The 14,099-nt window shown below is 46.3% G+C and overlaps 9 non-coding genes across 9 annotated transcripts; all 9 read left to right on the top strand.

The window, feature by feature from the left end:
• Window positions 1-286: 286 nt before the first annotated feature.
• On the top strand, window positions 287-477 carry LOC142276786 (U2 spliceosomal RNA). The gene has a single exon (XR_012740187.1). It is a non-coding gene; the product is annotated as a U2 spliceosomal RNA (small nuclear RNA).
• A 1,388-nt stretch (window positions 478-1,865) lies between these two features.
• Window positions 1,866-2,056, top strand: LOC142276785 (U2 spliceosomal RNA). Its single transcript, XR_012740186.1, has one exon. It is a non-coding gene; the product is annotated as a U2 spliceosomal RNA (small nuclear RNA).
• Window positions 2,057-3,443: 1,387 nt separating this feature from the next.
• Window positions 3,444-3,634, top strand: LOC142276784 (U2 spliceosomal RNA). The gene has a single exon (XR_012740185.1). It is a non-coding gene; the product is annotated as a U2 spliceosomal RNA (small nuclear RNA).
• Window positions 3,635-5,021: 1,387 nt separating this feature from the next.
• Window positions 5,022-5,212, top strand: LOC142276782 (U2 spliceosomal RNA). The gene has a single exon (XR_012740183.1). It is a non-coding gene; the product is annotated as a U2 spliceosomal RNA (small nuclear RNA).
• A 1,387-nt stretch (window positions 5,213-6,599) lies between these two features.
• On the top strand, window positions 6,600-6,790 carry LOC142276780 (U2 spliceosomal RNA). Its single transcript, XR_012740182.1, has one exon. It is a non-coding gene; the product is annotated as a U2 spliceosomal RNA (small nuclear RNA).
• Window positions 6,791-8,177: 1,387 nt separating this feature from the next.
• Window positions 8,178-8,368, top strand: LOC142276779 (U2 spliceosomal RNA). The gene has a single exon (XR_012740181.1). It is a non-coding gene; the product is annotated as a U2 spliceosomal RNA (small nuclear RNA).
• Window positions 8,369-9,755: 1,387 nt separating this feature from the next.
• Window positions 9,756-9,946, top strand: LOC142276778 (U2 spliceosomal RNA). Its single transcript, XR_012740180.1, has one exon. It is a non-coding gene; the product is annotated as a U2 spliceosomal RNA (small nuclear RNA).
• Window positions 9,947-11,333: 1,387 nt separating this feature from the next.
• LOC142276777 (U2 spliceosomal RNA) lies at window positions 11,334-11,524 on the top strand. The gene has a single exon (XR_012740179.1). It is a non-coding gene; the product is annotated as a U2 spliceosomal RNA (small nuclear RNA).
• Window positions 11,525-12,911: 1,387 nt separating this feature from the next.
• LOC142276776 (U2 spliceosomal RNA) lies at window positions 12,912-13,102 on the top strand. Its single transcript, XR_012740178.1, has one exon. It is a non-coding gene; the product is annotated as a U2 spliceosomal RNA (small nuclear RNA).
• Window positions 13,103-14,099: the final 997 nt, after the last annotated feature.

The raw sequence follows: 14,099 nt of genomic DNA, 5'->3' as shown, positions 1-14,099 counted from the left end.
CAACCTGTCCTGTCCGTCTTTTTGTATCGTGAATTGGAAAGACTGCAAGGGGGAGGGGAGTTGCTTGCGCCCTAAAGGAGGAGTTATTCAGATTCATTGCAGTGGGCGGCGGCTGCAAAACGCACCATTCTTCTTGTTTTGGCTCTGCAAAGCAGCCTTTTCAAGGGTTGGCTTGGGTGACAAAATGTCTTGTGTAGGCGTGGGTTTGTCTCCCTCTCGCTCTCTCTCCCTAAGATGTGTCCGGCATAGGCCAGGGTGCCACTCGAGGCCCAAACCAATTCTGGTTATCGCTTCTCGGCCTTTTGGCTAAGATCAAGTGTAGTATCTGTTCTTATCAGTTTAATATCTGATACGTCCCCTATCTGGGGACCATATATTAAATGGATTTTTAGAACAGGGAGATGGAAAAAGAGCTTGCTCTGTCCACTCCACGCATTGACCTGGTATTGCAGTACCTCCAGGAACGGTGCACCCCTTCTTAACCCAGTTTCCAAAAGCAGAACTCAATTCACCTGATTCATATTAGCCCGATTTAATGAATTGGAAGAAAGCATACGTCTTCATATGCACCTCAATTTGGCCCATTCACTTTTCACACTTCCTCCTTTTGTTTTTTATCTTTCACACTTTTGACTTTCTTTATTCATCCAAATAGCAAACTCATCACCACTCAACCTGACCAACTCGGCTATGTCCCCGTGCTGCAGTTCTCTGTCTTATCTAGATCATTTGCAATTGAATGGAATAGATCCCTTTTGGACAAAGTGGATTCACCTGCTGCTGCAGTGACCACAGGTGTGATAACATCTAGAATTGGCATCTGGTGCGATCTCTCCGCTTCCACTCCAAAGAAAGTTACCTGTTTATTCCTATCATGCATTGGTTTTTGGGGTTTTCTTTGAGTAATGATGATCTCTTTAGTAGTCTGTTGGCGCCCTCTCCTGGAGGAATAGTTTGCTTGCTCTTGGACATTCTAAAAGAGAGGTCATGATAGACATTGAGCTTCTGAGCTCAATTGGGGACAGTCATGGGTGATGAATGTTTGCAACCTACTGCGAAGCCTCATACCGCAATATAAGGAACGTCAAATACTAAGAAAGGGCGGCCTATGAAAGAATTACTACTTTCAATAAGTACACTTAAACGGCTAATTGGGAATAGAAAAACTGTAAAAAGCCCTCTGAGAAAGCCCCCCTCTAACCTTTGATAGTAAGCTTTTCTGTAGTCTGCCTGTTGATGTATTTTCCGTTTGAACTGTGCACAACATGAAGAGACGGAACACTGGCGGCTTGTCACAATGCCCCCCGATGACATCACAATAGCGCTGCTGCCTAGAAAACAAGCTGCGCAGAAGAAGTTGTTCTTTGGGTGGGAGGGTGGGCTAGTGGAAGGAGAGGGGCAATCTCTTTTTTTCCCGGGTGGTAGGGGGATGACAGGAGAAGGGAAGCGGGTGGTGAGAAAGGTACAGAGGGCAGGGTTTGGGGGCTGGGAAGGAAAGGGAAAAGATTAGGGTTTGGGGATGATGAAAGGGCTTTCTACGGGTAAGGATGGCAAAGGGTGGCAGTGACGGAAAGTCAGGCAACCTGTCCTGTCCGTCTTTTTGTATCGTGAATTGGAAAGACTGCAAGGGGGAGGGGAGTTGCTTGCGCCCTAAAGGAGGAGTTATTCAGATTCATTGCAGTGGGCGGCGGCTGCAAAACGCACCATTCTTCTTGTTTTGGCTCTGCAAAGCAGCCTTTTCAAGGGTTGGCTTGGGTGACAAAATGTCTTGTGTAGGCGTGGGTTTGTCTCCCTCTCGCTCTCTCTCCCTAAGATGTGTCCGGCATAGGCCAGGGTGCCACTCGAGGCCCAAACCAATTCTGGTTATCGCTTCTCGGCCTTTTGGCTAAGATCAAGTGTAGTATCTGTTCTTATCAGTTTAATATCTGATACGTCCCCTATCTGGGGACCATATATTAAATGGATTTTTAGAACAGGGAGATGGAAAAAGAGCTTGCTCTGTCCACTCCACGCATTGACCTGGTATTGCAGTACCTCCAGGAACGGTGCACCCCTTCTTAACCCAGTTTCCAAAAGCAGAACTCAATTCACCTGATTCATATTAGCCCGATTTAATGAATTGGAAGAAAGCATACGTCTTCATATGCACCTCAATTTGGCCCATTCACTTTTCACACTTCCTCCTTTTGTTTTTTATCTTTCACACTTTTGACTTTCTTTATTCATCCAAATAGCAAACTCATCACCACTCAACCTGACCAACTCGGCTATGTCCCCGTGCTGCAGTTCTCTGTCTTATCTAGATCATTTGCAATTGAATGGAATAGATCCCTTTTGGACAAAGTGGATTCACCTGCTGCTGCAGTGACCACAGGTGTGATAACATCTAGAATTGGCATCTGGTGCGATCTCTCCGCTTCCACTCCAAAGAAAGTTACCTGTTTATTCCTATCATGCATTGGTTTTTGGGGTTTTCTTTGAGTAATGATGATCTCTTTAGTAGTCTGTTGGCGCCCTCTCCTGGAGGAATAGTTTGCTTGCTCTTGGACATTCTAAAAGAGAGGTCATGATAGACATTGAGCTTCTGAGCTCAATTGGGGACAGTCATGGGTGATGAATGTTTGCAACCTACTGCGAAGCCTCATACCGCAATATAAGGAACGTCAAATACTAAGAAAGGGCGGCCTATGAAAGAATTACTACTTTCAATAAGTACACTTAAACGGCTAATTGGGAATAGAAAAACTGTAAAAAGCCCTCTGAGAAAGCCCCCCTCTAACCTTTGATAGTAAGCTTTTCTGTAGTCTGCCTGTTGATGTATTTTCCGTTTGAACTGTGCACAACATGAAGAGACGGAACACTGGCGGCTTGTCACAATGCCCCCCGATGACATCACAATAGCGCTGCTGCCTAGAAAACAAGCTGCGCAGAAGAAGTTGTTCTTTGGGTGGGAGGGTGGGCTAGTGGAAGGAGGGGGCAATCTCTTTTTTTCCCGGGTGGTAGGGGGATGACAGGAGAAGGGAAGCGGGTGGTGAGAAAGGTACAGAGGGCAGGGTTTGGGGGCTGGGAAGGAAAGGGAAAAGATTAGGGTTTGGGGATGATGAAAGGGCTTTCTACGGGTAAGGATGGCAAAGGGTGGCAGTGACGGAAAGTCAGGCAACCTGTCCTGTCCGTCTTTTTGTATCGTGAATTGGAAAGACTGCAAGGGGGAGGGGAGTTGCTTGCGCCCTAAAGGAGGAGTTATTCAGATTCATTGCAGTGGGCGGCGGCTGCAAAACGCACCATTCTTCTTGTTTTGGCTCTGCAAAGCAGCCTTTTCAAGGGTTGGCTTGGGTGACAAAATGTCTTGTGTAGGCGTGGGTTTGTCTCCCTCTCGCTCTCTCTCCCTAAGATGTGTCCGGCATAGGCCAGGGTGCCACTCGAGGCCCAAACCAATTCTGGTTATCGCTTCTCGGCCTTTTGGCTAAGATCAAGTGTAGTATCTGTTCTTATCAGTTTAATATCTGATACGTCCCCTATCTGGGGACCATATATTAAATGGATTTTTAGAACAGGGAGATGGAAAAAGAGCTTGCTCTGTCCACTCCACGCATTGACCTGGTATTGCAGTACCTCCAGGAACGGTGCACCCCTTCTTAACCCAGTTTCCAAAAGCAGAACTCAATTCACCTGATTCATATTAGCCCGATTTAATGAATTGGAAGAAAGCATACGTCTTCATATGCACCTCAATTTGGCCCATTCACTTTTCACACTTCCTCCTTTTGTTTTTTATCTTTCACACTTTTGACTTTCTTTATTCATCCAAATAGCAAACTCATCACCACTCAACCTGACCAACTCGGCTATGTCCCCGTGCTGCAGTTCTCTGTCTTATCTAGATCATTTGCAATTGAATGGAATAGATCCCTTTTGGACAAAGTGGATTCACCTGCTGCTGCAGTGACCACAGGTGTGATAACATCTAGAATTGGCATCTGGTGCGATCTCTCCGCTTCCACTCCAAAGAAAGTTACCTGTTTATTCCTATCATGCATTGGTTTTTGGGGTTTTCTTTGAGTAATGATGATCTCTTTAGTAGTCTGTTGGCGCCCTCTCCTGGAGGAATAGTTTGCTTGCTCTTGGACATTCTAAAAGAGAGGTCATGATAGACATTGAGCTTCTGAGCTCAATTGGGGACAGTCATGGGTGATGAATGTTTGCAACCTACTGCGAAGCCTCATACCGCAATATAAGGAACGTCAAATACTAAGAAAGGGCGGCCTATGAAAGAATTACTACTTTCAATAAGTACACTTAAACGGCTAATTGGGAATAGAAAAACTGTAAAAAGCCCTCTGAGAAAGCCCCCCTCTAACCTTTGATAGTAAGCTTTTCTGTAGTCTGCCTGTTGATGTATTTTCCGTTTGAACTGTGCACAACATGAAGAGACGGAACACTGGCGGCTTGTCACAATGCCCCCCGATGACATCACAATAGCGCTGCTGCCTAGAAAACAAGCTGCGCAGAAGAAGTTGTTCTTTGGGTGGGAGGGTGGGCTAGTGGAAGGAGGGGGCAATCTCTTTTTTTCCCGGGTGGTAGGGGGATGACAGGAGAAGGGAAGCGGGTGGTGAGAAAGGTACAGAGGGCAGGGTTTGGGGGCTGGGAAGGAAAGGGAAAAGATTAGGGTTTGGGGATGATGAAAGGGCTTTCTACGGGTAAGGATGGCAAAGGGTGGCAGTGACGGAAAGTCAGGCAACCTGTCCTGTCCGTCTTTTTGTATCGTGAATTGGAAAGACTGCAAGGGGGAGGGGAGTTGCTTGCGCCCTAAAGGAGGAGTTATTCAGATTCATTGCAGTGGGCGGCGGCTGCAAAACGCACCATTCTTCTTGTTTTGGCTCTGCAAAGCAGCCTTTTCAAGGGTTGGCTTGGGTGACAAAATGTCTTGTGTAGGCGTGGGTTTGTCTCCCTCTCGCTCTCTCTCCCTAAGATGTGTCCGGCATAGGCCAGGGTGCCACTCGAGGCCCAAACCAATTCTGGTTATCGCTTCTCGGCCTTTTGGCTAAGATCAAGTGTAGTATCTGTTCTTATCAGTTTAATATCTGATACGTCCCCTATCTGGGGACCATATATTAAATGGATTTTTAGAACAGGGAGATGGAAAAAGAGCTTGCTCTGTCCACTCCACGCATTGACCTGGTATTGCAGTACCTCCAGGAACGGTGCACCCCTTCTTAACCCAGTTTCCAAAAGCAGAACTCAATTCACCTGATTCATATTAGCCCGATTTAATGAATTGGAAGAAAGCATACGTCTTCATATGCACCTCAATTTGGCCCATTCACTTTTCACACTTCCTCCTTTTGTTTTTTATCTTTCACACTTTTGACTTTCTTTATTCATCCAAATAGCAAACTCATCACCACTCAACCTGACCAACTCGGCTATGTCCCCGTGCTGCAGTTCTCTGTCTTATCTAGATCATTTGCAATTGAATGGAATAGATCCCTTTTGGACAAAGTGGATTCACCTGCTGCTGCAGTGACCACAGGTGTGATAACATCTAGAATTGGCATCTGGTGCGATCTCTCCGCTTCCACTCCAAAGAAAGTTACCTGTTTATTCCTATCATGCATTGGTTTTTGGGGTTTTCTTTGAGTAATGATGATCTCTTTAGTAGTCTGTTGGCGCCCTCTCCTGGAGGAATAGTTTGCTTGCTCTTGGACATTCTAAAAGAGAGGTCATGATAGACATTGAGCTTCTGAGCTCAATTGGGGACAGTCATGGGTGATGAATGTTTGCAACCTACTGCGAAGCCTCATACCGCAATATAAGGAACGTCAAATACTAAGAAAGGGCGGCCTATGAAAGAATTACTACTTTCAATAAGTACACTTAAACGGCTAATTGGGAATAGAAAAACTGTAAAAAGCCCTCTGAGAAAGCCCCCCTCTAACCTTTGATAGTAAGCTTTTCTGTAGTCTGCCTGTTGATGTATTTTCCGTTTGAACTGTGCACAACATGAAGAGACGGAACACTGGCGGCTTGTCACAATGCCCCCCGATGACATCACAATAGCGCTGCTGCCTAGAAAACAAGCTGCGCAGAAGAAGTTGTTCTTTGGGTGGGAGGGTGGGCTAGTGGAAGGAGGGGGCAATCTCTTTTTTTCCCGGGTGGTAGGGGGATGACAGGAGAAGGGAAGCGGGTGGTGAGAAAGGTACAGAGGGCAGGGTTTGGGGGCTGGGAAGGAAAGGGAAAAGATTAGGGTTTGGGGATGATGAAAGGGCTTTCTACGGGTAAGGATGGCAAAGGGTGGCAGTGACGGAAAGTCAGGCAACCTGTCCTGTCCGTCTTTTTGTATCGTGAATTGGAAAGACTGCAAGGGGGAGGGGAGTTGCTTGCGCCCTAAAGGAGGAGTTATTCAGATTCATTGCAGTGGGCGGCGGCTGCAAAACGCACCATTCTTCTTGTTTTGGCTCTGCAAAGCAGCCTTTTCAAGGGTTGGCTTGGGTGACAAAATGTCTTGTGTAGGCGTGGGTTTGTCTCCCTCTCGCTCTCTCTCCCTAAGATGTGTCCGGCATAGGCCAGGGTGCCACTCGAGGCCCAAACCAATTCTGGTTATCGCTTCTCGGCCTTTTGGCTAAGATCAAGTGTAGTATCTGTTCTTATCAGTTTAATATCTGATACGTCCCCTATCTGGGGACCATATATTAAATGGATTTTTAGAACAGGGAGATGGAAAAAGAGCTTGCTCTGTCCACTCCACGCATTGACCTGGTATTGCAGTACCTCCAGGAACGGTGCACCCCTTCTTAACCCAGTTTCCAAAAGCAGAACTCAATTCACCTGATTCATATTAGCCCGATTTAATGAATTGGAAGAAAGCATACGTCTTCATATGCACCTCAATTTGGCCCATTCACTTTTCACACTTCCTCCTTTTGTTTTTTATCTTTCACACTTTTGACTTTCTTTATTCATCCAAATAGCAAACTCATCACCACTCAACCTGACCAACTCGGCTATGTCCCCGTGCTGCAGTTCTCTGTCTTATCTAGATCATTTGCAATTGAATGGAATAGATCCCTTTTGGACAAAGTGGATTCACCTGCTGCTGCAGTGACCACAGGTGTGATAACATCTAGAATTGGCATCTGGTGCGATCTCTCCGCTTCCACTCCAAAGAAAGTTACCTGTTTATTCCTATCATGCATTGGTTTTTGGGGTTTTCTTTGAGTAATGATGATCTCTTTAGTAGTCTGTTGGCGCCCTCTCCTGGAGGAATAGTTTGCTTGCTCTTGGACATTCTAAAAGAGAGGTCATGATAGACATTGAGCTTCTGAGCTCAATTGGGGACAGTCATGGGTGATGAATGTTTGCAACCTACTGCGAAGCCTCATACCGCAATATAAGGAACGTCAAATACTAAGAAAGGGCGGCCTATGAAAGAATTACTACTTTCAATAAGTACACTTAAACGGCTAATTGGGAATAGAAAAACTGTAAAAAGCCCTCTGAGAAAGCCCCCCTCTAACCTTTGATAGTAAGCTTTTCTGTAGTCTGCCTGTTGATGTATTTTCCGTTTGAACTGTGCACAACATGAAGAGACGGAACACTGGCGGCTTGTCACAATGCCCCCCGATGACATCACAATAGCGCTGCTGCCTAGAAAACAAGCTGCGCAGAAGAAGTTGTTCTTTGGGTGGGAGGGTGGGCTAGTGGAAGGAGGGGGCAATCTCTTTTTTTCCCGGGTGGTAGGGGGATGACAGGAGAAGGGAAGCGGGTGGTGAGAAAGGTACAGAGGGCAGGGTTTGGGGGCTGGGAAGGAAAGGGAAAAGATTAGGGTTTGGGGATGATGAAAGGGCTTTCTACGGGTAAGGATGGCAAAGGGTGGCAGTGACGGAAAGTCAGGCAACCTGTCCTGTCCGTCTTTTTGTATCGTGAATTGGAAAGACTGCAAGGGGGAGGGGAGTTGCTTGCGCCCTAAAGGAGGAGTTATTCAGATTCATTGCAGTGGGCGGCGGCTGCAAAACGCACCATTCTTCTTGTTTTGGCTCTGCAAAGCAGCCTTTTCAAGGGTTGGCTTGGGTGACAAAATGTCTTGTGTAGGCGTGGGTTTGTCTCCCTCTCGCTCTCTCTCCCTAAGATGTGTCCGGCATAGGCCAGGGTGCCACTCGAGGCCCAAACCAATTCTGGTTATCGCTTCTCGGCCTTTTGGCTAAGATCAAGTGTAGTATCTGTTCTTATCAGTTTAATATCTGATACGTCCCCTATCTGGGGACCATATATTAAATGGATTTTTAGAACAGGGAGATGGAAAAAGAGCTTGCTCTGTCCACTCCACGCATTGACCTGGTATTGCAGTACCTCCAGGAACGGTGCACCCCTTCTTAACCCAGTTTCCAAAAGCAGAACTCAATTCACCTGATTCATATTAGCCCGATTTAATGAATTGGAAGAAAGCATACGTCTTCATATGCACCTCAATTTGGCCCATTCACTTTTCACACTTCCTCCTTTTGTTTTTTATCTTTCACACTTTTGACTTTCTTTATTCATCCAAATAGCAAACTCATCACCACTCAACCTGACCAACTCGGCTATGTCCCCGTGCTGCAGTTCTCTGTCTTATCTAGATCATTTGCAATTGAATGGAATAGATCCCTTTTGGACAAAGTGGATTCACCTGCTGCTGCAGTGACCACAGGTGTGATAACATCTAGAATTGGCATCTGGTGCGATCTCTCCGCTTCCACTCCAAAGAAAGTTACCTGTTTATTCCTATCATGCATTGGTTTTTGGGGTTTTCTTTGAGTAATGATGATCTCTTTAGTAGTCTGTTGGCGCCCTCTCCTGGAGGAATAGTTTGCTTGCTCTTGGACATTCTAAAAGAGAGGTCATGATAGACATTGAGCTTCTGAGCTCAATTGGGGACAGTCATGGGTGATGAATGTTTGCAACCTACTGCGAAGCCTCATACCGCAATATAAGGAACGTCAAATACTAAGAAAGGGCGGCCTATGAAAGAATTACTACTTTCAATAAGTACACTTAAACGGCTAATTGGGAATAGAAAAACTGTAAAAAGCCCTCTGAGAAAGCCCCCCTCTAACCTTTGATAGTAAGCTTTTCTGTAGTCTGCCTGTTGATGTATTTTCCGTTTGAACTGTGCACAACATGAAGAGACGGAACACTGGCGGCTTGTCACAATGCCCCCCGATGACATCACAATAGCGCTGCTGCCTAGAAAACAAGCTGCGCAGAAGAAGTTGTTCTTTGGGTGGGAGGGTGGGCTAGTGGAAGGAGGGGGCAATCTCTTTTTTTCCCGGGTGGTAGGGGGATGACAGGAGAAGGGAAGCGGGTGGTGAGAAAGGTACAGAGGGCAGGGTTTGGGGGCTGGGAAGGAAAGGGAAAAGATTAGGGTTTGGGGATGATGAAAGGGCTTTCTACGGGTAAGGATGGCAAAGGGTGGCAGTGACGGAAAGTCAGGCAACCTGTCCTGTCCGTCTTTTTGTATCGTGAATTGGAAAGACTGCAAGGGGGAGGGGAGTTGCTTGCGCCCTAAAGGAGGAGTTATTCAGATTCATTGCAGTGGGCGGCGGCTGCAAAACGCACCATTCTTCTTGTTTTGGCTCTGCAAAGCAGCCTTTTCAAGGGTTGGCTTGGGTGACAAAATGTCTTGTGTAGGCGTGGGTTTGTCTCCCTCTCGCTCTCTCTCCCTAAGATGTGTCCGGCATAGGCCAGGGTGCCACTCGAGGCCCAAACCAATTCTGGTTATCGCTTCTCGGCCTTTTGGCTAAGATCAAGTGTAGTATCTGTTCTTATCAGTTTAATATCTGATACGTCCCCTATCTGGGGACCATATATTAAATGGATTTTTAGAACAGGGAGATGGAAAAAGAGCTTGCTCTGTCCACTCCACGCATTGACCTGGTATTGCAGTACCTCCAGGAACGGTGCACCCCTTCTTAACCCAGTTTCCAAAAGCAGAACTCAATTCACCTGATTCATATTAGCCCGATTTAATGAATTGGAAGAAAGCATACGTCTTCATATGCACCTCAATTTGGCCCATTCACTTTTCACACTTCCTCCTTTTGTTTTTTATCTTTCACACTTTTGACTTTCTTTATTCATCCAAATAGCAAACTCATCACCACTCAACCTGACCAACTCGGCTATGTCCCCGTGCTGCAGTTCTCTGTCTTATCTAGATCATTTGCAATTGAATGGAATAGATCCCTTTTGGACAAAGTGGATTCACCTGCTGCTGCAGTGACCACAGGTGTGATAACATCTAGAATTGGCATCTGGTGCGATCTCTCCGCTTCCACTCCAAAGAAAGTTACCTGTTTATTCCTATCATGCATTGGTTTTTGGGGTTTTCTTTGAGTAATGATGATCTCTTTAGTAGTCTGTTGGCGCCCTCTCCTGGAGGAATAGTTTGCTTGCTCTTGGACATTCTAAAAGAGAGGTCATGATAGACATTGAGCTTCTGAGCTCAATTGGGGACAGTCATGGGTGATGAATGTTTGCAACCTACTGCGAAGCCTCATACCGCAATATAAGGAACGTCAAATACTAAGAAAGGGCGGCCTATGAAAGAATTACTACTTTCAATAAGTACACTTAAACGGCTAATTGGGAATAGAAAAACTGTAAAAAGCCCTCTGAGAAAGCCCCCCTCTAACCTTTGATAGTAAGCTTTTCTGTAGTCTGCCTGTTGATGTATTTTCCGTTTGAACTGTGCACAACATGAAGAGACGGAACACTGGCGGCTTGTCACAATGCCCCCCGATGACATCACAATAGCGCTGCTGCCTAGAAAACAAGCTGCGCAGAAGAAGTTGTTCTTTGGGTGGGAGGGTGGGCTAGTGGAAGGAGGGGGCAATCTCTTTTTTTCCCGGGTGGTAGGGGGATGACAGGAGAAGGGAAGCGGGTGGTGAGAAAGGTACAGAGGGCAGGGTTTGGGGGCTGGGAAGGAAAGGGAAAAGATTAGGGTTTGGGGATGATGAAAGGGCTTTCTACGGGTAAGGATGGCAAAGGGTGGCAGTGACGGAAAGTCAGGCAACCTGTCCTGTCCGTCTTTTTGTATCGTGAATTGGAAAGACTGCAAGGGGGAGGGGAGTTGCTTGCGCCCTAAAGGAGGAGTTATTCAGATTCATTGCAGTGGGCGGCGGCTGCAAAACGCACCATTCTTCTTGTTTTGGCTCTGCAAAGCAGCCTTTTCAAGGGTTGGCTTGGGTGACAAAATGTCTTGTGTAGGCGTGGGTTTGTCTCCCTCTCGCTCTCTCTCCCTAAGATGTGTCCGGCATAGGCCAGGGTGCCACTCGAGGCCCAAACCAATTCTGGTTATCGCTTCTCGGCCTTTTGGCTAAGATCAAGTGTAGTATCTGTTCTTATCAGTTTAATATCTGATACGTCCCCTATCTGGGGACCATATATTAAATGGATTTTTAGAACAGGGAGATGGAAAAAGAGCTTGCTCTGTCCACTCCACGCATTGACCTGGTATTGCAGTACCTCCAGGAACGGTGCACCCCTTCTTAACCCAGTTTCCAAAAGCAGAACTCAATTCACCTGATTCATATTAGCCCGATTTAATGAATTGGAAGAAAGCATACGTCTTCATATGCACCTCAATTTGGCCCATTCACTTTTCACACTTCCTCCTTTTGTTTTTTATCTTTCACACTTTTGACTTTCTTTATTCATCCAAATAGCAAACTCATCACCACTCAACCTGACCAACTCGGCTATGTCCCCGTGCTGCAGTTCTCTGTCTTATCTAGATCATTTGCAATTGAATGGAATAGATCCCTTTTGGACAAAGTGGATTCACCTGCTGCTGCAGTGACCACAGGTGTGATAACATCTAGAATTGGCATCTGGTGCGATCTCTCCGCTTCCACTCCAAAGAAAGTTACCTGTTTATTCCTATCATGCATTGGTTTTTGGGGTTTTCTTTGAGTAATGATGATCTCTTTAGTAGTCTGTTGGCGCCCTCTCCTGGAGGAATAGTTTGCTTGCTCTTGGACATTCTAAAAGAGAGGTCATGATAGACATTGAGCTTCTGAGCTCAATTGGGGACAGTCATGGGTGATGAATGTTTGCAACCTACTGCGAAGCCTCATACCGCAATATAAGGAACGTCAAATACTAAGAAAGGGCGGCCTATGAAAGAATTACTACTTTCAATAAGTACACTTAAACGGCTAATTGGGAATAGAAAAACTGTAAAAAGCCCTCTGAGAAAGCCCCCCTCTAACCTTTGATAGTAAGCTTTTCTGTAGTCTGCCTGTTGATGTATTTTCCGTTTGAACTGTGCACAACATGAAGAGACGGAACACTGGCGGCTTGTCACAATGCCCCCCGATGACATCACAATAGCGCTGCTGCCTAGAAAACAAGCTGCGCAGAAGAAGTTGTTCTTTGGGTGGGAGGGTGGGCTAGTGGAAGGAGGGGGCAATCTCTTTTTTTCCCGGGTGGTAGGGGGATGACAGGAGAAGGGAAGCGGGTGGTGAGAAAGGTACAGAGGGCAGGGTTTGGGGGCTGGGAAGGAAAGGGAAAAGATTAGGGTTTGGGGATGATGAAAGGGCTTTCTACGGGTAAGGATGGCAAAGGGTGGCAGTGACGGAAAGTCAGGCAACCTGTCCTGTCCGTCTTTTTGTATCGTGAATTGGAAAGACTGCAAGGGGGAGGGGAGTTGCTTGCGCCCTAAAGGAGGAGTTATTCAGATTCATTGCAGTGGGCGGCGGCTGCAAAACGCACCATTCTTCTTGTTTTGGCTCTGCAAAGCAGCCTTTTCAAGGGTTGGCTTGGGTGACAAAATGTCTTGTGTAGGCGTGGGTTTGTCTCCCTCTCGCTCTCTCTCCCTAAGATGTGTCCGGCATAGGCCAGGGTGCCACTCGAGGCCCAAACCAATTCTGGTTATCGCTTCTCGGCCTTTTGGCTAAGATCAAGTGTAGTATCTGTTCTTATCAGTTTAATATCTGATACGTCCCCTATCTGGGGACCATATATTAAATGGATTTTTAGAACAGGGAGATGGAAAAAGAGCTTGCTCTGTCCACTCCACGCATTGACCTGGTATTGCAGTACCTCCAGGAACGGTGCACCCCTTCTTAACCCAGTTTCCAAAAGCAGAACTCAATTCACCTGATTCATATTAGCCCGATTTAATGAATTGGAAGAAAGCATACGTCTTCATATGCACCTCAATTTGGCCCATTCACTTTTCACACTTCCTCCTTTTGTTTTTTATCTTTCACACTTTTGACTTTCTTTATTCATCCAAATAGCAAACTCATCACCACTCAACCTGACCAACTCGGCTATGTCCCCGTGCTGCAGTTCTCTGTCTTATCTAGATCATTTGCAATTGAATGGAATAGATCCCTTTTGGACAAAGTGGATTCACCTGCTGCTGCAGTGACCACAGGTGTGATAACATCTAGAATTGGCATCTGGTGCGATCTCTCCGCTTCCACTCCAAAGAAAGTTACCTGTTTATTCCTATCATGCATTGGTTTTTGGGGTTTTCTTTGAGTAATGATGATCTCTTTAGTAGTCTGTTGGCGCCCTCTCCTGGAGGAATAGTTTGCTTGCTCTTGGACATTCTAAAAGAGAGGTCATGATAGACATTGAGCTTCTGAGCTCAATTGGGGACAGTCATGGGTGATGAATGTTTGCAACCTACTGCGAAGCCTCATACCGCAATATAAGGAACGTCAAATACTAAGAAAGGGCGGCCTATGAAAGAATTACTACTTTCAATAAGTACACTTAAACGGCTAATTGGGAATAGAAAAACTGTAAAAAGCCCTCTGAGAAAGCCCCCCTCTAACCTTTGATAGTAAGCTTTTCTGTAGTCTGCCTGTTGATGTATTTTCCGTTTGAACTGTGCACAACATGAAGAGACGGAACACTGGCGGCTTGTCACAATGCCCCCCGATGACATCACAATAGCGCTGCTGCCTAGAAAACAAGCTGCGCAGAAGAAGTTGTTCTTTGGGTGGGAGGGTGGGCTAGTGGAAGGAGGGGGCAATCTCTTTTTTTCCCGGGTGGTAGGGGGATGACAGGAGAAGGGAAGCGGGTGGTGAGAAAGGTACAGAGGGCAG

Source organism: Anomaloglossus baeobatrachus, unplaced genomic scaffold (genome assembly GCF_048569485.1).
Source record: "Anomaloglossus baeobatrachus isolate aAnoBae1 unplaced genomic scaffold, aAnoBae1.hap1 Scaffold_4033, whole genome shotgun sequence".
Lineage (NCBI taxonomy): Eukaryota > Metazoa > Chordata > Amphibia > Anura > Aromobatidae > Anomaloglossus > Anomaloglossus baeobatrachus.
Note: the sequence above shows the minus strand (reverse complement) of the source record. Positions and strands in the feature narration are given on the sequence as shown.